This window comes from Procambarus clarkii, unplaced genomic scaffold (genome assembly GCF_040958095.1).
Source record: "Procambarus clarkii isolate CNS0578487 unplaced genomic scaffold, FALCON_Pclarkii_2.0 HiC_scaffold_1629, whole genome shotgun sequence".
NCBI classification, from domain to species: Eukaryota; Metazoa; Arthropoda; class Malacostraca; order Decapoda; family Cambaridae; genus Procambarus; species Procambarus clarkii.
This window is the reverse complement of record NW_027190656.1, coordinates 4,403-30,226: the sequence shown is the minus strand read 5'-3', so window position 1 is coordinate 30,226 and position 25,824 is coordinate 4,403. Positions and strand designations below refer to the sequence as shown.

Here is a 25,824-nt window from a genome sequence, read left to right as displayed (position 1 = left end):
CGCCATGCAGTAAAGGCTTTAACTATTTCTTACCTGATCAATGAATTTATATATATATGCAAATTCATGATATTACATGGTTTCGTTCATGAGTAGTGAATATGTAACTGGCGGCAAAGTGGTAAACAGACTCGCGTGGCGTTTCACGAATTCGCTCCTGGCCAGGGAGTATAGCGCTTAACTCTAATATATAAACCTTCATTTGTCATGTGTCTTAAGGTAGCTACAGCTTTTGAAAAGTACAATAACGAATTAAAAGTGCAAGGGGCCTGTTATCGCCAACGCTCGTCAACAAATATAAATAGGAGACGTTCTCTCTCTCTGATACCATAACAGAAAACGAACAGCACTATTACGCGCCAACTATTACATTTTTGTATATATATCACGACTTTTTCACATCTAACACTTTGCTTGATACATCGTTTTCATAAACCGGAGACGAGGCGAAGTGAGGCAGGGCTGGGTGACGAGAAGCGAGAGGCGAGAGGCGAGAGGCGAGAGGCGAGAGGCTAGAGGCTAGAGGCTAGAGGCTAGAGACGAGAGACGAGAGACGAGAGACGAGAGACGAGAGACGAGAGACGAGAGACGAGAGACGAGAGACGAGAGACTAGAGACTAGAGACTAGAGACGAGAGACGTGACGCCATGCCATGCCATGCCATGCCATGCCATGCCATGCCATGCCATGCCATGCCATTCAATGCCTTGTGATTCAATACCATGCAGTTCAATGCGATGCGATGCAATGACATGCGATTCGATGCCATGCGAGGCGAGGCGAGGCGAGGCGATGCATCATCTAACATAACGTGATTCCCTGGAAAACGACTCTGTTGTTGAGTGAACAACAAAGTTAAGATATAACAAGATGTAAGTAATTCGAGAAGTCTGAGTACTGTAGGTACTATTGCAAATTCATTGCTTAATATATGTGAATGTGTACGAAATCCATCCATCGCTTTTACCGAGTATACAAATACTCACTCATTGTTGGTGTTTAGGGAGGTAAATGAAGTATTGCAAAGCTAATTACGAAACTAGCTTTCACAATGACATTTGGTGGTTGGTCGCTTTGCAAATTATAGTAGATTCTATATCAATTTTATTCGTTATTTTACGTGAATGAATGAATGAATGAATGAATGAATGAATGAATGAATGAATGAATGAATGAATGTGTGCCTGCATACATTGCCTAAATAAAATATGTAAATATACGGACGGTGGTGGCGTTTAGAGAGGTGAATGAATCATTTGAAATCTAATTAGGAAACTAGCATTAAAATGGAGAGAGGTGAGAGTGCAGGTGTGCTTGAACTTGGGTGGGTTCTGGGTTTCGTTGACGTATATATTACAGGTGAATATGTGCATCGAATGCTCGATTGAAGTATATAAATACACATTGTTAGTGTGTATTGAGGTAAATGATGGACTGTAAAGCTAATCAAGACACTAGAATTCACTTTGAGGCTAGTGGCTGGCCGGCTGGCAAGCGTGGAAGTGGCAAACGATCGTTGAGTTGCCGTGTAAGACCACACCAAAGCAACACCTCCCTCCATCTCAAGTCGAATTTCGTCTTTATTACGCATTGGTACATTGCAGCAATGGTAAATTAAATAGATAAACGTCTGATCTTGATGTGTGTGTGAATATAATTTCGCTGTCAAAGCCGACTAAGGAATTCCGAGTGATATACACACCACTCCACACTCACAAGGGAGAGTGAGTAAGTAATTTCGTAAAAAAAGAGAAGAGCATGCCAACAATGGGTAACTATTATAGTTAGGTTCTCGATCATAGTAAACCCGTTGATTTAGAGTTTATTTGCACAATGACCACGTCATATTAGATGCCATTTAAATACCAAATCCAGTTCTCCACTAAACGCAAACACAAGCCTAACACTATTCAACCCATCTCTACCAGCCTTTTCATAACCAACCACTAAGCTACCTAAACCAGTTTCCACACTTATATAAATAGACAAAAACTTCACCCTATATAACCTATCTCAGAAAACAAACAAAATCAATTAATATTGCACTAACTGGCAACCCCCCATTCATAAAATCAACTTCTTTCCTTCCAGACCGACCGACCATCGTATTTGCTGCTCGCACATAATCTTTAATCTAAAGTTATTAAATGATATTACTCACCTCACTCTCCTTCTTTCTCCTCCTTCCTTCCTTCCTTCCTTCCTTCCTTCCTTCCTTCCTTCCTTCCTTCCTTCCTTCCTTCCTTCCTTCCCTCTAACTCGTTCCAGTTGTTCAGCTTCGACCCATCAAACCCGGACTCGACTGACGACTCACTTCTGCTGCTCGTTCCAAGGTTTTTTCCTCATACGATGCTGGCTGGTGTGAAGTAATTACTGCAAATCAAATTAACACGATTCATTAATGTACATAACCAATTAACATCATCGTCTCCTACTTGATTTTGACTAGTTGATAGGGTTGTTTTTGGTCTCCCCGAAGGGAGTGGACCGATCCCAGAGGTACTGCAATACCGGGCCGATCCGCGGCAAAGGTGGAGCAAGCTCCTAGCACTTCGCCATGTTGCAAAAAATCAGTTTAATATCAAGGATCCCACATGGGGATCGTATCAGATATAAAGCTGATAAGAACAGATTTTATTTTCAAAAAATGGTACAGAGTGTCTTTTTACAATGCTTTCATGTAGCCTAGCTTAACATTTTACAGCAAAAGCTAAGGTTTACAAAGGAGCTTTTAGACAAGTTACATAGTGTGAATTATTTTTGAGCCTAACATTTATACAATACAAAATTTTACATACAAGCTAATATACATATTATACAAATCATTCATACTGTCGTGCTCCAGTGATGTGCTCGATGTACCGCATCCTCGACCATCTGATGGCGTCGCTCACACACAGCTTCCTGAAGGTCGCGAGGTACTTCTTCGAAGCCAATCTCTTCATCAGACGCTCGTTGTGGGGGTCGTACGATCCTAGGGGTCCTACGATGAAGGCGTGGACGGTCACTCTGTTGTACCGCGGCAGGGCCCTCATCTCGGCGGCGAGGTCGGCGTACTTCATCTCCTTTTCGGTCCGAGCTTCCGTGAAGGCGGCTTCCGTGTTCTCGAAGGGGCAGGTGACATCTATGATCAGCAGTTCGTTGTCCTTCTCAATGACGAGGTCGGGCTTCAGAACACTGTCTGCTCTTGGAACTCGCTGGTTTTCTGCTGTCACTTTCCAGTGGCGTCCCAAGGCGGCTGTCTTGATCCTGTCCACCAAGGCGTTGTGGCGTCTTCTGTAGGCGTCCGAGTATGTCATGCAGTGACACATGACATGTGGCAAAGTTTCATTTTGCCAGGCGCATCGTCGGCAGTTCTTGTTGGTGTTTGGTCGTCGGGTGGCTCCATTCAGGGGAAGCAAGTTCAACCTTGCTCGGTGAATGAAGCGCCAGTCAGCAAACGTTGTGTACTCCCCCTCTCTCATGAAGTGGGAGGAGGCTTTTTCTTGAGACACTACACACATCGCCTTTCCTTGGTCTCGCAGGGTGTGTAGGCGGGCGTCGCGAAGTTGTCTGTGATGGTTTCTGATGGTTCTGGCTACAATTCTTCTTGCAGCAGCCTTCAAGGTCTTGTCACCACAGGTTATGGAGATGTTTTCTCCATCAGCTGTCCATGTCGTTTCCATTCTTCCAGAGGCATCTCTTGCCCGAGACCAGATGGTTTGGATAGTGCTGGATCTTCCAGGTAGTTCGGCCTTGGAGAGATAGGAGCAGACATGTTCAGGAGTTACTTCTTCTTCTTCTTCTTGTCTTCTTTTTGCAACTACGAGGCGGCAGTCTTCTCGTGCGATATCCCTTGTATCAACATCTGGCGAGTTTAGGAGTTTGAATGCAGTGTCGATTAGGAATAGGTCGGAGTCTTCTGCTGCTAGAGGGATCCCACAGGATCCTGCTCGTGTGCTGCCATACAGGTATCCGTTGGCTGCGCGGCTTGGTAGGTAGAGGGTCTTCTTGATGTGGGGTTTCAATGCGTCGTCCAGTTTGGTCCAAGTGGTCTTCTTAAACTGCCAAGTCCTCATGGCAAAGACTGTCGAGGAGAAAACAAATGTCTTCAGTGCGTCGAGTCTCTGCCATGGGGCCAACTTGCTCATGAGGACTTTCTTCCCAAGTTCAATGTACTCGTCGATTGAGGAGTCTCCAGACATCAGCTGGAAGCCGACAGGGCGTCCCAAGAACTTGGAGTGTTCTCCCCCAAGTCGATACTGTATGTTTCTTCCGGCAATCTGGAACTGGGTTTCTCTCAGACCCACTGGTGTCTGTCCTGACAAGTGCATGGAGTAGCACTTGTTCGGGTTAAGTGTGAGGTTTGCAGCTTGGCAGGCTCTTCCAACTGTGTTCAGTAGAGCTTGCAACCTCTCTTCTGTCCCGGCTAGCAAGGTGATGTCGTCAGCATATGCTAGGCAGGGGTGTTTCAGGTCAGGGTCAGCTTCGAGTCCTGTGTTGATTGCGGTCCTCAGAATATCTTCTATTGCGATGTTGAAGAGGAGTCCACTAATTGGGCATCCTTGTCTGACTCCACAGTTGGCTGGGATCTCTGCTGTTTCGCCGCCGGTTGTCATAATCCTTGTGGTGTTTCCGTTGGTGATGCTGTTGACGACTGCTAAGAAGTCATCTCCAGCTCCCATCCTCTGGAGTGCTGCAGAGATGAGCTCAGTTGGGACTGAGCCGAAGGCGTTGGTGATGTCTAAGGAAGCGATGTATATGTCCTTATTGCCATGCCCTGTTCTTGCTGCATCCAGGTAGTGTTGTAGGACGAAGTTATGTTCTAAAACTCCGTCAGTCGGCATGAATCCTTTCTGGGCAGGGCACAGCACTTTGTTCTCCACGATCCAGTTTCGTAGTCTTGATGAGAGGCAGCCAGTATACAGCTTGTATATGGTGCGGCAGAGTGCAATGGGTCTCCAGTTCGTGATGTCGTCTGGGTCGCCTGGCTTGGGGATGAGCACTGTCCGGGAAGACTTCCAGGCCTCTGGGATCCTCTGTTGACTCAAGCAGATGTTGAAGATTGCTGTGATGACACGGCATTCTGGGTCTGCTCGCTTCCAGTGGCTGTATGTAAGTCTGTCGTCTCCTGGAGCGGTGTTTTCTGTTCTGGAGAGTCTTGTTGCTACTTCACGTTCTCGAAACTCTCCTGTGTCCATTTCTGTGCGGTCTTCAGGTGGTTCAGGAATGGCAGTGATGATGTCAAAGTTTTGGAGGGGGTCTTGTGCACTAAGTGTGCGGGTAAAGTGCTCTTCGACTCGTTCCTTGGGAATGGCGCAGCGGGCACTTTCACCTGTCGTGATCAATCTGATTGCCCTCCTCCGATTTCTTCTGTAGAGTCGTTGTATGGCAGCACAGTCGTTGACGTCGATTGGGGTTGAAGTCGTCGAACTACCATCAGTTTGGATCTTGAAGTGCTCCTGCATTGTTGTTGTTATCTGCTGCAGAAGCTCGGTGAAGGCGTCCCAGTCTGGGTGGTGGAGGAGATTGTGCAGGGGCGCAGAGAATTCTTCTAATAACCAATGTTCCTCAGCTTCATCTGGAACATTCTCCTCTTGTTGTTGGGGTTGGTCTTGTTCTTCATCGCCGGCGTCGTCTCCACCATCATCATCATCTTGGGGTTGTGACTGGTCTTGGTTGTCAGTGTTGGAGGCTGGAGACAGCGGGGCGTCATCATCAGGCTCTGGAAGAGGGCTAAGAGGGGGGAGAGGGGGTAGGGGGGAAGGATGGGGGGGGATTTGTTGCTGAGGCAGGTGGTGTTGGGTTAGAGGGTTGTCAGGTGCAGGATGGGCTGGAGAGGAGACTGGTGTGGAGTAGGCAGACTGTGGGCTGGGCGGTGGATGAGGAGAGGGGGCAGGTGAGGACTGGGCAGACTGGGGGTTGGGTGAGGATCGAGGAGAGGAGGAGGAGGAGGAAGGTGAGGACTGGGCAGGCTGTGGGTTGGGTGGGGAGTTAGGTCTGGGTCGTCGGCGGGCCACTGCATCTTGTTGTCGGTGGGTTCTGCGATGGTTGTTGAGCCCTGTTTTGGTGGTGAAGCTTGAAGTACATGTGGGACACTGGAAATGGTGTCTAACTTCTTCTTCTGCTTGGGGTCTGCCTTCAAAGAATCGTCGTAATGCTTGGCATTTGTGTCTGGTTGGGCGGAGTCCTAAGGTTTCAGAGCAACCTGCACACTTCTGAATAGTCGAGGTTATTGGTAGGGTATGGATTTCTCGAAGGTGGCGGGTGAGTGACTGCTGCTTGCTTGTCCATACACATCCAGTATACTTCTTATGGCAAAACGTCTCAGGGCAGCTGAAGTAAGGGGGCAGGGGGAACCAAGTGATGAGCACTTCTCCATCTCGTTGGGGTTGTCGCACAAGGGTCTGTCCATCTGCATCTTCTTCATCTGCTACAGGGGCGAGTTGGTCGTTCCTTCCCTGGTTGATAAGTTCTCCAATTTGCTGGCTGAGGGTAGCTGGTTGGGGGTCTTGCTGGGGAGGAGGCGGGCCCAAGGACTGAAGCTCTTCTACACTTCCATCTTCTGCCCTGGGTGGTGTTGGCGGCTGGTTCTCTTCATCAGGCAGAAACGATGACTGTATCTCTACATCAGTTTCTTCACCAACTGGAGACAGCCTAAGTGGCTGAAGCTCTTCCTCAACTCGGGGCGGCGGCTGGAACTCTTCTTCTTCATCTGCAGGCAGTGTCGGTGGCTGGGACTCTTCTTCTTCATCTGCAGGCAGTGTCGGTGGCTGGAACTCCTCATTGACTGGAGGCGGGTCCTGGAGCTGGAGCCCAGGAACTTGGTCCCGGGGTGTAAGCTCTGGTGATTCGATGAGGGAGCGCTGTGTTCCATTGTAGAAGCCATCAGCATCATCTGGGAGGCTCCTGAAGCGGAATTGAGTTGGAGGCGGGTCCAGGAGCTGAGGCTGGAGTCTAGGGTCTCGAACTGGAGGGGTAGGCTCAGGCAGGTCGATGAGGGAGCGCTGCGTTCCATTGTAGAAGCCATCAGCATCGTCTGGGGGGATCCTGAAGCGGAATGGGGCTGGAGGTGGGTCCTGGAGCTGGAGTCCACGGTCTCGGACTCGAGGTGTAGGCTCAGGCAGGTCGATGGTGGAGCGCTGTGTTCCCTCAAAGAAGGCGTCAGCTTCATCTGTAATTTTCCTGAATTTGTAGTTCCTGAAGTTCATGAAGTCGTCTATCCTGAAGTCGTCATCACTGCTGAAGTCGTCTTCTTCCAACATCTTTTTCTTTCTTCTAAGACATCTTCTTCTTCCAACATCTTCTTCTTTCTTCTAAGACATCTGCTTGCATCTCCTTCTTTCTTCTAAGACATCTGCTTGCTGCTTATATTGGGCGGCAGCTCATTTCAGCGAGCAATAAAGTCCAGTGTGTTAGGGCCGTTGCTGGATATAGGAGTGGCAGCATATAGGAGTGGCAACGGGATCCTCGCAGTAGGGGTCAATCTTACTCGGAAAAAGCATGGAAGTCCCACGTATCAGGGCCGGCCTCGCCGAGCCCCTCAACAGGAGAACATGGCCTGATGAGAGGGGGGGCAGGTCGGTCGGGGGTGGTCTGTGAGCACTGCAAAAGCAAGTGAGCAATGCACACTAAGTGTGCATCACTAGACAAGAGTTCAGCCAGCTACTCTTGTGCTCAACAGACCTGGGATGCCAACCCGCAAGGGGTGTAGCAAGCCAATCAATGGCAAAGCAAGCTCCTGTAGCTACATGACTATCGCTTTCAGTGGACTCAGCGCACTAATAACGACGTAGCAGGGTACCTTTGAACCACTTGAGGCTTGATTACTACACTTTGATCTAAGCCGATAGGCCGAGAAGCGATAGGAGTCATGGTTGCTCTGCAACACCAGGCAACAATTGCGGCTGGAAACCACGTAGCGAGTTTCAATTGCAAAAGGGCATGTGATTATCGTTGGGTAATATTCGAATTCAAGCATACATATAAACGCCATGCAGTAAAGGCTTTAACTATTTCTTACCTGATCAATGAATTTATATATATATGCAAATTCATGATATTACATGGTTTCGTTCATGAGTAGTGAATATGTAACTGGCGGCAAAGTGGTAAACAGACTCGCGTGGCGTTTCACGAATTCGCTCCTGGCCAGGGAGTATAGCGCTTAACTCTAATATATAAACCTTCATTTGTCATGTGTCTTAAGGTAGCTACAGCTTTTGAAAAGTACAATAACGAATTAAAAGTGCAAGGGGCCTGTTATCGCCAACGCTCGTCAACAAATATAAATAGGAGACGTTCTCTCTCTCTGATACCATAACAGAAAACGAACAGCACTATTACGCGCCAACTATTACATTTTTGTATATATATCACGACTTTTTCACATCTAACACTTTGCTTGATACATCGTTTTCATAAACCGGAGACGAGGCGAAGTGAGGCAGGGCTGGGTGACGAGAAGCGAGAGGCGAGAGGCGAGAGGCGAGAGGCGAGAGGCTAGAGGCTAGAGGCTAGAGGCTAGAGACGAGAGACGAGAGACGAGAGACGAGAGACGAGAGACGAGAGACGAGAGACTAGAGACTAGAGACTAGAGACTAGAGACTAGAGACGAGAGACGTGACGCCATGCCATGCCATGCCATGCCATGCCATGCCATGCCATGCCATGCCATGCCATTCAATGCCTTGTGATTCAATACCATGCAGTTCAATGCGATGCGATGCAATGACATGCGATTCGATGCCATGCGAGGCGAGGCGAGGCGAGGCGATGCATCATCTAACATAACGTGATTCCCTGGAAAACGACTCTGTTGTTGAGTGAACAACAAAGTTAAGATATAACAAGATGTAAGTAATTCGAGAAGTCTGAGTACTGTAGGTACTATTGCAAATTCATTGCTTAATATATGTGAATGTGTACGAAATCCATCCATCGCTTTTACCGAGTATACAAATACTCACTCATTGTTGGTGTTTAGGGAGGTAAATGAAGTATTGCAAAGCTAATTACGAAACTAGCTTTCACAATGACATTTGGTGGTTGGTCGCTTTGCAAATTATAGTAGATTCTATATCAATTTTATTCGTTATTTTACGTGAATGAATGAATGAATGAATGAATGAATGAATGAATGAATGAATGAATGAATGAATGTGTGCCTGCATACATTGCCTAAATAAAATATGTAAATATACGGACGGTGGTGGCGTTTAGAGAGGTGAATGAATCATTTGAAATCTAATTAGGAAACTAGCATTAAAATGGAGAGAGGTGAGAGTGCAGGTGTGCTTGAACTTGGGTGGGTTCTGGGTTTCGTTGACGTATATATTACAGGTGAATATGTGCATCGAATGCTCGATTGAAGTATATAAATACACATTGTTAGTGTGTATTGAGGTAAATGATGGACTGTAAAGCTAATCAAGACACTAGAATTCACTTTGAGGCTAGTGGCTGGCCGGCTGGCAAGCGTGGAAGTGGCAAACGATCGTTGAGTTGCCGTGTAAGACCACACCAAAGCAACACCTCCCTCCATCTCAAGTCGAATTTCGTCTTTATTACGCATTGGTACATTGCAGCAATGGTAAATTAAATAGATAAACGTCTGATCTTGATGTGTGTGTGAATATAATTTCGCTGTCAAAGCCGACTAAGGAATTCCGAGTGATATACACACCACTCCACACTCACAAGGGAGAGTGAGTAAGTAATTTCGTAAAAAAAGAGAAGAGCATGCCAACAATGGGTAACTATTATAGTTAGGTTCTCGATCATAGTAAACCCGTTGATTTAGAGTTTATTTGCACAATGACCACGTCATATTAGATGCCATTTAAATACCAAATCCAGTTCTCCACTAAACGCAAACACAAGCCTAACACTATTCAACCCATCTCTACCAGCCTTTTCATAACCAACCACTAAGCTACCTAAACCAGTTTCCACACTTATATAAATAGACAAAAACTTCACCCTATATAACCTATCTCAGAAAACAAACAAAATCAATTAATATTGCACTAACTGGCAACCCCCCATTCATAAAATCAACTTCTTTCCTTCCAGACCGACCGACCATCGTATTTGCTGCTCGCACATAATCTTTAATCTAAAGTTATTAAATGATATTACTCACCTCACTCTCCTTCTTTCTCCTCCTTCCTTCCTTCCTTCCTTCCTTCCTTCCTTCCTTCCTTCCTTCCTTCCTTCCTTCCTTCCTTCCTTCCTTCCCTCTAACTCGTTCCAGTTGTTCAGCTTCGACCCATCAAACCCGGACTCGACTGACGACTCACTTCTGCTGCTCGTTCCAAGGTTTTTTCCTCATACGATGCTGGCTGGTGTGAAGTAATTACTGCAAATCAAATTAACACGATTCATTAATGTACATAACCAATTAACATCATCGTCTCCTACTTGATTTTGACTAGTTGATAGGGTTGTTTTTGGTCTCCCCGAAGGGAGTGGACCGATCCCAGAGGTACTGCAATACCGGGCCGATCCGCGGCAAAGGTGGAGCAAGCTCCTAGCACTTCGCCATGTTGCAAAAAATCAGTTTAATATCAAGGATCCCACATGGGGATCGTATCAGATATAAAGCTGATAAGAACAGATTTTATTTTCAAAAAATGGTACAGAGTGTCTTTTTACAATGCTTTCATGTAGCCTAGCTTAACATTTTACAGCAAAAGCTAAGGTTTACAAAGGAGCTTTTAGACAAGTTACATAGTGTGAATTATTTTTGAGCCTAACATTTATACAATACAAAATTTTACATACAAGCTAATATACATATTATACAAATCATTCATACTGTCGTGCTCCAGTGATGTGCTCGATGTACCGCATCCTCGACCATCTGATGGCGTCGCTCACACACAGCTTCCTGAAGGTCGCGAGGTACTTCTTCGAAGCCAATCTCTTCATCAGACGCTCGTTGTGGGGGTCGTACGATCCTAGGGGTCCTACGATGAAGGCGTGGACGGTCACTCTGTTGTACCGCGGCAGGGCCCTCATCTCGGCGGCGAGGTCGGCGTACTTCATCTCCTTTTCGGTCCGAGCTTCCGTGAAGGCGGCTTCCGTGTTCTCGAAGGGGCAGGTGACATCTATGATCAGCAGTTCGTTGTCCTTCTCAATGACGAGGTCGGGCTTCAGAACACTGTCTGCTCTTGGAACTCGCTGGTTTTCTGCTGTCACTTTCCAGTGGCGTCCCAAGGCGGCTGTCTTGATCCTGTCCACCAAGGCGTTGTGGCGTCTTCTGTAGGCGTCCGAGTATGTCATGCAGTGACACATGACATGTGGCAAAGTTTCATTTTGCCAGGCGCATCGTCGGCAGTTCTTGTACTACACTTTGATCTAAGCCGATAGGCCGAGAAGCGATAGGAGTCATGGTTGCTCTGCAACACCAGGCAACAATTGCGGCTGGAAACCACGTAGCGAGTTTCAATTGCAAAAGGGCATGTGATTATCGTTGGGTAATATTCGAATTCAAGCATACATATAAACGCCATGCAGTAAAGGCTTTAACTATTTCTTACCTGATCAATGAATTTATATATATATGCAAATTCATGATATTACATGGTTTCGTTCATGAGTAGTGAATATGTAACTGGCGGCAAAGTGGTAAACAGACTCGCGTGGCGTTTCACGAATTCGCTCCTGGCCAGGGAGTATAGCGCTTAACTCTAATATATAAACCTTCATTTGTCATGTGTCTTAAGGTAGCTACAGCTTTTGAAAAGTACAATAACGAATTAAAAGTGCAAGGGGCCTGTTATCGCCAACGCTCGTCAACAAATATAAATAGGAGACGTTCTCTCTCTCTGATACCATAACAGAAAACGAACAGCACTATTACGCGCCAACTATTACATTTTTGTATATATATCACGACTTTTTCACATCTAACACTTTGCTTGATACATCGTTTTCATAAACCGGAGACGAGGCGAAGTGAGGCAGGGCTGGGTGACGAGAAGCGAGAGGCGAGAGGCGAGAGGCGAGAGGCGAGAGGCTAGAGGCTAGAGGCTAGAGGCTAGAGACGAGAGACGAGAGACGAGAGACGAGAGACGAGAGACGAGAGACGAGAGACTAGAGACTAGAGACTAGAGACTAGAGACGAGAGACGTGACGCCATGCCATGCCATGCCATGCCATGCCATGCCATGCCATGCCATGCCATGCCATTCAATGCCTTGTGATTCAATACCATGCAGTTCAATGCGATGCGATGCAATGACATGCGATTCGATGCCATGCGAGGCGAGGCGAGGCGAGGCGATGCATCATCTAACATAACGTGATTCCCTGGAAAACGACTCTGTTGTTGAGTGAACAACAAAGTTAAGATATAACAAGATGTAAGTAATTCGAGAAGTCTGAGTACTGTAGGTACTATTGCAAATTCATTGCTTAATATATGTGAATGTGTACGAAATCCATCCATCGCTTTTACCGAGTATACAAATACTCACTCATTGTTGGTGTTTAGGGAGGTAAATGAAGTATTGCAAAGCTAATTACGAAACTAGCTTTCACAATGACATTTGGTGGTTGGTCGCTTTGCAAATTATAGTAGATTCTATATCAATTTTATTCGTTATTTTACGTGAATGAATGAATGAATGAATGAATGAATGAATGAATGAATGAATGAATGAATGAATGTGTGCCTGCATACATTGCCTAAATAAAATATGTAAATATACGGACGGTGGTGGCGTTTAGAGAGGTGAATGAATCATTTGAAATCTAATTAGGAAACTAGCATTAAAATGGAGAGAGGTGAGAGTGCAGGTGTGCTTGAACTTGGGTGGGTTCTGGGTTTCGTTGACGTATATATTACAGGTGAATATGTGCATCGAATGCTCGATTGAAGTATATAAATACACATTGTTAGTGTGTATTGAGGTAAATGATGGACTGTAAAGCTAATCAAGACACTAGAATTCACTTTGAGGCTAGTGGCTGGCCGGCTGGCAAGCGTGGAAGTGGCAAACGATCGTTGAGTTGCCGTGTAAGACCACACCAAAGCAACACCTCCCTCCATCTCAAGTCGAATTTCGTCTTTATTACGCATTGGTACATTGCAGCAATGGTAAATTAAATAGATAAACGTCTGATCTTGATGTGTGTGTGAATATAATTTCGCTGTCAAAGCCGACTAAGGAATTCCGAGTGATATACACACCACTCCACACTCACAAGGGAGAGTGAGTAAGTAATTTCGTAAAAAAAGAGAAGAGCATGCCAACAATGGGTAACTATTATAGTTAGGTTCTCGATCATAGTAAACCCGTTGATTTAGAGTTTATTTGCACAATGACCACGTCATATTAGATGCCATTTAAATACCAAATCCAGTTCTCCACTAAACGCAAACACAAGCCTAACACTATTCAACCCATCTCTACCAGCCTTTTCATAACCAACCACTAAGCTACCTAAACCAGTTTCCACACTTATATAAATAGACAAAAACTTCACCCTATATAACCTATCTCAGAAAACAAACAAAATCAATTAATATTGCACTAACTGGCAACCCCCCATTCATAAAATCAACTTCTTTCCTTCCAGACCGACCGACCATCGTATTTGCTGCTCGCACATAATCTTTAATCTAAAGTTATTAAATGATATTACTCACCTCACTCTCCTTCTTTCTCCTCCTTCCTTCCTTCCTTCCTTCCTTCCTTCCTTCCTTCCTTCCTTCCTTCCTTCCTTCCTTCCTTCCTTCCTTCCCTCTAACTCGTTCCAGTTGTTCAGCTTCGACCCATCAAACCCGGACTCGACTGACGACTCACTTCTGCTGCTCGTTCCAAGGTTTTTTCCTCATACGATGCTGGCTGGTGTGAAGTAATTACTGCAAATCAAATTAACACGATTCATTAATGTACATAACCAATTAACATCATCGTCTCCTACTTGATTTTGACTAGTTGATAGGGTTGTTTTTGGTCTCCCCGAAGGGAGTGGACCGATCCCAGAGGTACTGCAATACCGGGCCGATCCGCGGCAAAGGTGGAGCAAGCTCCTAGCACTTCGCCATGTTGCAAAAAATCAGTTTAATATCAAGGATCCCACATGGGGATCGTATCAGATATAAAGCTGATAAGAACAGATTTTATTTTCAAAAAATGGTACAGAGTGTCTTTTTACAATGCTTTCATGTAGCCTAGCTTAACATTTTACAGCAAAAGCTAAGGTTTACAAAGGAGCTTTTAGACAAGTTACATAGTGTGAATTATTTTTGAGCCTAACATTTATACAATACAAAATTTTACATACAAGCTAATATACATATTATACAAATCATTCATACTGTCGTGCTCCAGTGATGTGCTCGATGTACCGCATCCTCGACCATCTGATGGCGTCGCTCACACACAGCTTCCTGAAGGTCGCGAGGTACTTCTTCGAAGCCAATCTCTTCATCAGACGCTCGTTGTGGGGGTCGTACGATCCTAGGGGTCCTACGATGAAGGCGTGGACGGTCACTCTGTTGTACCGCGGCAGGGCCCTCATCTCGGCGGCGAGGTCGGCGTACTTCATCTCCTTTTCGGTCCGAGCTTCCGTGAAGGCGGCTTCCGTGTTCTCGAAGGGGCAGGTGACATCTATGATCAGCAGTTCGTTGTCCTTCTCAATGACGAGGTCGGGCTTCAGAACACTGTCTGCTCTTGGAACTCGCTGGTTTTCTGCTGTCACTTTCCAGTGGCGTCCCAAGGCGGCTGTCTTGATCCTGTCCACCAAGGCGTTGTGGCGTCTTCTGTAGGCGTCCGAGTATGTCATGCAGTGACACATGACATGTGGCAAAGTTTCATTTTGCCAGGCGCATCGTCGGCAGTTCTTGTACTACACTTTGATCTAAGCCGATAGGCCGAGAAGCGATAGGAGTCATGGTTGCTCTGCAACACCAGGCAACAATTGCGGCTGGAAACCACGTAGCGAGTTTCAATTGCAAAAGGGCATGTGATTATCGTTGGGTAATATTCGAATTCAAGCATACATATAAACGCCATGCAGTAAAGGCTTTAACTATTTCTTACCTGATCAATGAATTTATATATATATGCAAATTCATGATATTACATGGTTTCGTTCATGAGTAGTGAATATGTAACTGGCGGCAAAGTGGTAAACAGACTCGCGTGGCGTTTCACGAATTCGCTCCTGGCCAGGGAGTATAGCGCTTAACTCTAATATATAAACCTTCATTTGTCATGTGTCTTAAGGTAGCTACAGCTTTTGAAAAGTACAATAACGAATTAAAAGTGCAAGGGGCCTGTTATCGCCAACGCTCGTCAACAAATATAAATAGGAGACGTTCTCTCTCTCTGATACCATAACAGAAAACGAACAGCACTATTACGCGCCAACTATTACATTTTTGTATATATATCACGACTTTTTCACATCTAACACTTTGCTTGATACATCGTTTTCATAAACCGGAGACGAGGCGAAGTGAGGCAGGGCTGGGTGACGAGAAGCGAGAGGCGAGAGGCGAGAGGCGAGAGGCGAGAGGCTAGAGGCTAGAGGCTAGAGGCTAGAGACGAGAGACGAGAGACGAGAGACGAGAGACGAGAGACGAGAGACGAGAGACTAGAGACTAGAGACTAGAGACTAGAGACGAGAGACGTGACGCCATGCCATGCCATGCCATGCCATGCCATGCCATGCCATGCCATGCCATGCCATTCAATGCCTTGTGATTCAATACCATGCAGTTCAATGCGATGCGATGCAATGACATGCGATTCGATGCCATGCGAGGCGAGGCGAGGCGAGGCGATGCATCATCTAACATAACGTGATTCCCTGGAAAACGACTCTGTTGTTGAGTGAACAACAAAGTTAAGATATAACAAGATGTAAGTAATTCGAGAAGTCTGAGTACTGTAGGTACTATTGCAAATTCATTGCTTAATATATGTGAATGTGTACGAAATCCATCCATCGCTTTTACCGAGTATACAAATACTCACTCATTGTTGGTGTTTAGGGAGGTAAATGAAGTATTGCAAAGCTAATTACGAAACTAGCTTTCACAATGACATTTGGTGGTTGGTCGCTTTGCAAATTATAGTAGATTCTATATCAATTTTATTCGTTATTTTACGTGAATGAATGAATGAATGAATGAATGAATGAATGAATGAATGAATGAATGAATGAATGTGTGCCTGCATACATTGCCTAAATAAAATATGTAAATATACGGACGGTGGTGGCGTTTAGAGAGGTGAATGAATCATTTGAAATCTAATTAGGAAACTAGCATTAAAATGGAGAGAGGTGAGAGTGCAGGTGTGCTTGAACTTGGGTGGGTTCTGGGTTTCGTTGACGTATATATTACAGGTGAATATGTGCATCGAATGCTCGATTGAAGTATATAAATACACATTGTTAGTGTGTATTGAGGTAAATGATGGACTGTAAAGCTAATCAAGACACTAGAATTCACTTTGAGGCTAGTGGCTGGCCGGCTGGCAAGCGTGGAAGTGGCAAACGATCGTTGAGTTGCCGTGTAAGACCACACCAAAGCAACACCTCCCTCCATCTCAAGTCGAATTTCGTCTTTATTACGCATTGGTACATTGCAGCAATGGTAAATTAAATAGATAAACGTCTGATCTTGATGTGTGTGTGAATATAATTTCGCTGTCAAAGCCGACTAAGGAATTCCGAGTGATATACACACCACTCCACACTCACAAGGGAGAGTGAGTAAGTAATTTCGTAAAAAAAGAGAAGAGCATGCCAACAATGGGTAACTATTATAGTTAGGTTCTCGATCATAGTAAACCCGTTGATTTAGAGTTTATTTGCACAATGACCACGTCATATTAGATGCCATTTAAATACCAAATCCAGTTCTCCACTAAACGCAAACACAAGCCTAACACTATTCAACCCATCTCTACCAGCCTTTTCATAACCAACCACTAAGCTACCTAAACCAGTTTCCACACTTATATAAATAGACAAAAACTTCACCCTATATAACCTATCTCAGAAAACAAACAAAATCAATTAATATTGCACTAACTGGCAACCCCCCATTCATAAAATCAACTTCTTTCCTTCCAGACCGACCGACCATCGTATTTGCTGCTCGCACATAATCTTTAATCTAAAGTTATTAAATGATATTACTCACCTCACTCTCCTTCTTTCTCCTCCTTCCTTCCTTCCTTCCTTCCTTCCTTCCTTCCTTCCTTCCTTCCTTCCTTCCTTCCTTCCTTCCTTCCTTCCCTCTAACTCGTTCCAGTTGTTCAGCTTCGACCCATCAAACCCGGACTCGACTGACGACTCACTTCTGCTGCTCGTTCCAAGGTTTTTTCCTCATACGATGCTGGCTGGTGTGAAGTAATTACTGCAAATCAAATTAACACGATTCATTAATGTACATAACCAATTAACATCATCGTCTCCTACTTGATTTTGACTAGTTGATAGGGTTGTTTTTGGTCTCCCCGAAGGGAGTGGACCGATCCCAGAGGTACTGCAATACCGGGCCGATCCGCGGCAAAGGTGGAGCAAGCTCCTAGCACTTCGCCATGTTGCAAAAAATCAGTTTAATATCAAGGATCCCACATGGGGATCGTATCAGATATAAAGCTGATAAGAACAGATACTACACTTTGATCTAAGCCGATAGGCCGAGAAGCGATAGGAGTCATGGTTGCTCTGCAACACCAGGCAACAATTGCGGCTGGAAACCACGTAGCGAGTTTCAATTGCAAAAGGGCATGTGATTATCGTTGGGTAATATTCGAATTCAAGCATACATATAAACGCCATGCAGTAAAGGCTTTAACTATTTCTTACCTGATCAATGAATTTATATATATATGCAAATTCATGATATTACATGGTTTCGTTCATGAGTAGTGAATATGTAACTGGCGGCAAAGTGGTAAACAGACTCGCGTGGCGTTTCACGAATTCGCTCCTGGCCAGGGAGTATAGCGCTTAACTCTAATATATAAACCTTCATTTGTCATGTGTCTTAAGGTAGCTACAGCTTTTGAAAAGTACAATAACGAATTAAAAGTGCAAGGGGCCTGTTATCGCCAACGCTCGTCAACAAATATAAATAGGAGACGTTCTCTCTCTCTGATACCATAACAGAAAACGAACAGCACTATTACGCGCCAACTATTACATTTTTGTATATATATCACGACTTTTTCACATCTAACACTTTGCTTGATACATCGTTTTCATAAACCGGAGACGAGGCGAAGTGAGGCAGGGCTGGGTGACGAGAAGCGAGAGGCGAGAGGCGAGAGGCGAGAGGCGAGAGGCTAGAGGCTAGAGGCTAGAGGCTAGAGACGAGAGACGAGAGACGAGAGACGAGAGACGAGAGACGAGAGACGAGAGACTAGAGACTAGAGACTAGAGACTAGAGACGAGAGACGTGACGCCATGCCATGCCATGCCATGCCATGCCATGCCATGCCATGCCATGCCATGCCATTCAATGCCTTGTGATTCAATACCATGCAGTTCAATGCGATGCGATGCAATGACATGCGATTCGATGCCATGCGAGGCGAGGCGAGGCGAGGCGATGCATCATCTAACATAACGTGATTCCCTGGAAAACGACTCTGTTGTTGAGTGAACAACAAAGTTAAGATATAACAAGATGTAAGTAATTCGAGAAGTCTGAGTACTGTAGGTACTATTGCAAATTCATTGCTTAATATATGTGAATGTGTACGAAATCCATCCATCGCTTTTACCGAGTATACAAATACTCACTCATTGTTGGTGTTTAGGGAGGTAAATGAAGTATTGCAAAGCTAATTACGAAACTAGCTTTCACAATGACATTTGGTGGTTGGTCGCTTTGCAAATTATAGTAGATTCTATATCAATTTTATTCGTTATTTTACGTGAATGAATGAATGAATGAATGAATGAATGAATGAATGAATGAATGAATGAATGAATGTGTGCCTGCATACATTGCCTAAATAAAATATGTAAATATACGGACGGTGGTGGCGTTTAGAGAGGTGAATGAATCATTTGAAATCTAATTAGGAAACTAGCATTAAAATGGAGAGAGGTGAGAGTGCAGGTGTGCTTGAACTTGGGTGGGTTCTGGGTTTCGTTGACGTATATATTACAGGTGAATATGTGCATCGAATGCTCGATTGAAGTATATAAATACACATTGTTAGTGTGTATTGAGGTAAATGATGGACTGTAAAGCTAATCAAGACACTAGAATTCACTTTGAGGCTAGTGGCTGGCCGGCTGGCAAGCGTGGAAGTGGCAAACGATCGTTGAGTTGCCGTGTAAGACCACACCAAAGCAACACCTCCCTCCATCTCAAGTCGAATTTCGTCTTTATTACGCATTGGTACATTGCAGCAATGGTAAATTAAATAGATAAACGTCTGATCTTGATGTGTGTGTGAATATAATTTCGCTGTCAAAGCCGACTAAGGAATTCCGAGTGATATACACACCACTCCACACTCACAAGGGAGAGTGAGTAAGTAATTTCGTAAAAAAAGAGAAGAGCATGCCAACAATGGGTAACTATTATAGTTAGGTTCTCGATCATAGTAAACCCGTTGATTTAGAGTTTATTTGCACAATGACCACGTCATATTAGATGCCATTTAAATACCAAATCCAGTTCTCCACTAAACGCAAACACAAGCCTAACACTATTCAACCCATCTCTACCAGCCTTTTCATAACCAACCACTAAGCTACCTAAACCAGTTTCCACACTTATATAAATAGACAAAAACTTCACCCTATATAACCTATCTCAGAAAACAAACAAAATCAATTAATATTGCACTAACTGGCAACCCCCCATTCATAAAATCAACTTCTTTCCTTCCAGACCGACCGACCATCGTATTTGCTGCTCGCACATAATCTTTAATCTAAAGTTATTAAATGATATTACTCACCTCACTCTCCTTCTTTCTCCTCCTTCCTTCCTTCCTTCCTTCCTTCCTTCCTTCCTTCCTTCCTTCCTTCCTTCCTTCCTTCCTTCCTTCCTTCCCTCTAACTCGTTCCAGTTGTTCAGCTTCGACCCATCAAACCCGGACTCGACTGACGACTCACTTCTGCTGCTCGTTCCAAGGTTTTTTCCTCATACGATGCTGGCTGGTGTGAAGTAATTACTGCAAATCAAATTAACACGATTCATTAATGTACATAACCAATTAACATCATCGTCTCCTACTTGATTTTGACTAGTTGATAGGGTTGTTTTTGGTCTCCCCGAAGGGAGTGGACCGATCCCAGAGGTACTGCAATACCGGGCCGATCCGCGGCAAAGGTGGAGCAAGCTCCTAGCACTTCGCCATGTTGCAAAAAATCAGTTTAATATCAAGGATCCCACATGGGGATCGTATCAGATATAAAGCTGATAAGAACAGATACTACACTTTGATCTAAGCCGATAGGCCGAGAAGCGATAGGAGTCATGGTTGCTCTGCAACACCAGGCAACAATTGCGGCTGGAAACCACGTAGCGAGTTTCAATTGCAAAAGGGCATGTGATTATCGTTGGGTAATATTCGAATTCAAGCATACATATAAACGCCATGCAGTAAAGGCTTTAACTATTTCTTACCTGATCAATGAATTTATATATATATGCAAATTCATGATATTACATGGTTTCGTTCATGAGTAGTGAATATGTAACTGGCGGCAAAGTGGTAAACAGACTCGCGTGGCGTTTCACGAATTCGCTCCTGGCCAGGGAGTATAGCGCTTAACTCTAATATATAAACCTTCATTTGTCATGTGTCTTAAGGTAGCTACAGCTTTTGAAAAGTACAATAACGAATTAAAAGTGCAAGGGGCCTGTTATCGCCAACGCTCGTCAACAAATATAAATAGGAGACGTTCTCTCTCTCTGATACCATAACAGAAAACGAACAGCACTATTACGCGCCAACTATTACATTTTTGTATATATATCACGACTTTTTCACATCTAACACTTTGCTTGATACATCGTTTTCATAAACCGGAGACGAGGCGAAGTGAGGCAGGGCTGGGTGACGAGAAGCGAGAGGCGAGAGGCGAGAGGCGAGAGGCGAGAGGCTAGAGGCTAGAGGCTAGAGGCTAGAGACGAGAGACGAGAGACGAGAGACGAGAGACGAGAGACGAGAGACGAGAGACTAGAGACTAGAGACTAGAGACTAGAGACGAGAGACGTGACGCCATGCCATGCCATGCCATGCCATGCCATGCCATGCCATGCCATGCCATGCCATTCAATGCCTTGTGATTCAATACCATGCAGTTCAATGCGATGCGATGCAATGACATGCGATTCGATGCCATGCGAGGCGAGGCGAGGCGAGGCGATGCATCATCTAACATAACGTGATTCCCTGGAAAACGACTCTGTTGTTGAGTGAACAACAAAGTTAAGATATAACAAGATGTAAGTAATTCGAGAAGTCTGAGTACTGTAGGTACTATTGCAAATTCATTGCTTAATATATGTGAATGTGTACGAAATCCATCCATCGCTTTTACCGAGTATACAAATACTCACTCATTGTTGGTGTTTAGGGAGGTAAATGAAGTATTGCAAAGCTAATTACGAAACTAGCTTTCACAATGACATTTGGTGGTTGGTCGCTTTGCAAATTATAGTAGATTCTATATCAATTTTATTCGTTATTTTACGTGAATGAATGAATGAATGAATGAATGAATGAATGAATGAATGAATGAATGAATGAATGTGTGCCTGCATACATTGCCTAAATAAAATATGTAAATATACGGACGGTGGTGGCGTTTAGAGAGGTGAATGAATCATTTGAAATCTAATTAGGAAACTAGCATTAAAATGGAGAGAGGTGAGAGTGCAGGTGTGCTTGAACTTGGGTGGGTTCTGGGTTTCGTTGACGTATATATTACAGGTGAATATGTGCATCGAATGCTCGATTGAAGTATATAAATACACATTGTTAGTGTGTATTGAGGTAAATGATGGACTGTAAAGCTAATCAAGACACTAGAATTCACTTTGAGGCTAGTGGCTGGCCGGCTGGCAAGCGTGGAAGTGGCAAACGATCGTTGAGTTGCCGTGTAAGACCACACCAAAGCAACACCTCCCTCCATCTCAAGTCGAATTTCGTCTTTATTACGCATTGGTACATTGCAGCAATGGTAAATTAAATAGATAAACGTCTGATCTTGATGTGTGTGTGAATATAATTTCGCTGTCAAAGCCGACTAAGGAATTCCGAGTGATATACACACCACTCCACACTCACAAGGGAGAGTGAGTAAGTAATTTCGTAAAAAAAGAGAAGAGCATGCCAACAATGGGTAACTATTATAGTTAGGTTCTCGATCATAGTAAACCCGTTGATTTAGAGTTTATTTGCACAATGACCACGTCATATTAGATGCCATTTAAATACCAAATCCAGTTCTCCACTAAACGCAAACACAAGCCTAACACTATTCAACCCATCTCTACCAGCCTTTTCATAACCAACCACTAAGCTACCTAAACCAGTTTCCACACTTATATAAATAGACAAAAACTTCACCCTATATAACCTATCTCAGAAAACAAACAAAATCAATTAATATTGCACTAACTGGCAACCCCCCATTCATAAAATCAACTTCTTTCCTTCCAGACCGACCGACCATCGTATTTGCTGCTCGCACATAATCTTTAATCTAAAGTTATTAAATGATATTACTCACCTCACTCTCCTTCTTTCTCCTCCTTCCTTCCTTCCTTCCTTCCTTCCTTCCTTCCTTCCTTCCTTCCTTCCTTCCTTCCTTCCTTCCTTCCTTCCCTCTAACTCGTTCCAGTTGTTCAGCTTCGACCCATCAAACCCGGACTCGACTGACGACTCACTTCTGCTGCTCGTTCCAAGGTTTTTTCCTCATACGATGCTGGCTGGTGTGAAGTAATTACTGCAAATCAAATTAACACGATTCATTAATGTACATAACCAATTAACATCATCGTCTCCTACTTGATTTTGACTAGTTGATAGGGTTGTTTTTGGTCTCCCCGAAGGGAGTGGACCGATCCCAGAGGTACTGCAATACCGGGCCGATCCGCGGCAAAGGTGGAGCAAGCTCCTAGCACTTCGCCATGTTGCAAAAAATCAGTTTAATATCAAGGATCCCACATGGGGATCGTATCAGATATAAAGCTGATAAGAACAGATACTACACTTTGATCTAAGCCGATAGGCCGAGAAGCGATAGGAGTCATGGTTGCTCTGCAACACCAGGCAACAATTGCGGCTGGAAACCACGTAGCGAGTTTCAATTGCAAAAGGGCATGTGATTATCGTTGGGTAATATTCGAATTCAAGCATACATATAAACGCCATGCAGTAAAGGCTTTAACTATTTCTTACCTGATCAATGAATTTATATATATATGCAAATTCATGATATTACATGGTTTCGTTCATGAGTAGTGAATATGTAACTGGCGGCAAAGTGGTAAACAGACTCGCGTGGCGTTTCACGAATTCGCTCCTGGCCAGGGAGTATAGCGCTTAACTCTAATATATAAACCTTCATTTGTCATGTGTCTTAAGGTAGCTACAGCTTTTGAAAAGTACAATAACGAATTAAAAGTGCAAGGGGCCTGTTATCGCCAACGCTCGTCAACAAATATAAATAGGAGACGTTCTCTCTCTCTGATACCATAACAGAAAACGAACAGCACTATTACGCGCCAACTATTACATTTTTGTATATATATCACGACTTTTTCACATCTAACACTTTGCTTGATACATCGTTTTCATAAACCGGAGACGAGGCGAAGTGAGGCAGGGCTGGGTGACGAGAAGCGAGAGGCGAGAGGCGAGAGGCGAGAGGCGAGAGGCTAGAGGCTAGAGGCTAGAGGCTAGAGACGAGAGACGAGAGACGAGAGACGAGAGACGAGAGACGAGAGACGAGAGACTAGAGACTAGAGACTAGAGACTAGAGACGAGAGACGTGACGCCATGCCATGCCATGCCATGCCATGCCATGCCATGCCATGCCATGCCATGCCATTCAATGCCTTGTGATTCAATACCATGCAGTTCAATGCGATGCGATGCAATGACATGCGATTCGATGCCATGCGAGGCGAGGCGAGGCGAGGCGATGCATCATCTAACATAACGTGATTCCCTGGAAAACGACTCTGTTGTTGAGTGAACAACAAAGTTAAGATATAACAAGATGTAAGTAATTCGAGAAGTCTGAGTACTGTAGGTACTATTGCAAATTCATTGCTTAATATATGTGAATGTGTACGAAATCCATCCATCGCTTTTACCGAGTATACAAATACTCACTCATTGTTGGTGTTTAGGGAGGTAAATGAAGTATTGCAAAGCTAATTACGAAACTAGCTTTCACAATGACATTTGGTGGTTGGTCGCTTTGCAAATTATAGTAGATTCTATATCAATTTTATTCGTTATTTTACGTGAATGAATGAATGAATGAATGAATGAATGAATGAATGAATGAATGAATGAATGAATGTGTGCCTGCATACATTGCCTAAATAAAATATGTAAATATACGGACGGTGGTGGCGTTTAGAGAGGTGAATGAATCATTTGAAATCTAATTAGGAAACTAGCATTAAAATGGAGAGAGGTGAGAGTGCAGGTGTGCTTGAACTTGGGTGGGTTCTGGGTTTCGTTGACGTATATATTACAGGTGAATATGTGCATCGAATGCTCGATTGAAGTATATAAATACACATTGTTAGTGTGTATTGAGGTAAATGATGGACTGTAAAGCTAATCAAGACACTAGAATTCACTTTGAGGCTAGTGGCTGGCCGGCTGGCAAGCGTGGAAGTGGCAAACGATCGTTGAGTTGCCGTGTAAGACCACACCAAAGCAACACCTCCCTCCATCTCAAGTCGAATTTCGTCTTTATTACGCATTGGTACATTGCAGCAATGGTAAATTAAATAGATAAACGTCTGATCTTGATGTGTGTGTGAATATAATTTCGCTGTCAAAGCCGACTAAGGAATTCCGAGTGATATACACACCACTCCACACTCACAAGGGAGAGTGAGTAAGTAATTTCGTAAAAAAAGAGAAGAGCATGCCAACAATGGGTAACTATTATAGTTAGGTTCTCGATCATAGTAAACCCGTTGATTTAGAGTTTATTTGCACAATGACCACGTCATATTAGATGCCATTTAAATACCAAATCCAGTTCTCCACTAAACGCAAACACAAGCCTAACACTATTCAACCCATCTCTACCAGCCTTTTCATAACCAACCACTAAGCTACCTAAACCAGTTTCCACACTTATATAAATAGACAAAAACTTCACCCTATATAACCTATCTCAGAAAACAAACAAAATCAATTAATATTGCACTAACTGGCAACCCCCCATTCATAAAATCAACTTCTTTCCTTCCAGACCGACCGACCATCGTATTTGCTGCTCGCACATAATCTTTAATCTAAAGTTATTAAATGATATTACTCACCTCACTCTCCTTCTTTCTCCTCCTTCCTTCCTTCCTTCCTTCCTTCCTTCCTTCCTTCCTTCCTTCCTTCCTTCCTTCCTTCCTTCCTTCCTTCCCTCTAACTCGTTCCAGTTGTTCAGCTTCGACCCATCAAACCCGGACTCGACTGACGACTCACTTCTGCTGCTCGTTCCAAGGTTTTTTCCTCATACGATGCTGGCTGGTGTGAAGTAATTACTGCAAATCAAATTAACACGATTCATTAATGTACATAACCAATTAACATCATCGTCTCCTACTTGATTTTGACTAGTTGATAGGGTTGTTTTTGGTCTCCCCGA

At 44.1% G+C, this 25,824-nt stretch overlaps 3 non-coding genes and 3 pseudogenes across 3 annotated transcripts; all 6 read right to left on the bottom strand.

Moving 5' to 3' along the window:
• Nucleotides 1-2,477: 2,477 nt before the first annotated feature.
• LOC138362314 (U2 spliceosomal RNA) lies at nt 2,478-2,654 on the bottom strand (annotated as a pseudogene).
• Nucleotides 2,655-10,443: 7,789 nt separating this feature from the next.
• On the bottom strand, nt 10,444-10,620 carry LOC138362313 (U2 spliceosomal RNA; annotated as a pseudogene).
• Nucleotides 10,621-13,956: 3,336 nt separating this feature from the next.
• LOC138362312 (U2 spliceosomal RNA) lies at nt 13,957-14,133 on the bottom strand (annotated as a pseudogene).
• A 3,336-nt stretch (nt 14,134-17,469) lies between these two features.
• On the bottom strand, nt 17,470-17,663 carry LOC138362319 (U2 spliceosomal RNA). Its single transcript, XR_011227567.1, has one exon. It is a non-coding gene; the product is annotated as a U2 spliceosomal RNA (small nuclear RNA).
• Nucleotides 17,664-20,254: 2,591 nt separating this feature from the next.
• LOC138362318 (U2 spliceosomal RNA) lies at nt 20,255-20,448 on the bottom strand. Its single transcript, XR_011227566.1, has one exon. It is a non-coding gene; the product is annotated as a U2 spliceosomal RNA (small nuclear RNA).
• A 2,591-nt stretch (nt 20,449-23,039) lies between these two features.
• Nucleotides 23,040-23,233, bottom strand: LOC138362317 (U2 spliceosomal RNA). Its single transcript, XR_011227565.1, has one exon. It is a non-coding gene; the product is annotated as a U2 spliceosomal RNA (small nuclear RNA).
• Between the last annotated feature and the right edge of the window lie 2,591 nt (nt 23,234-25,824).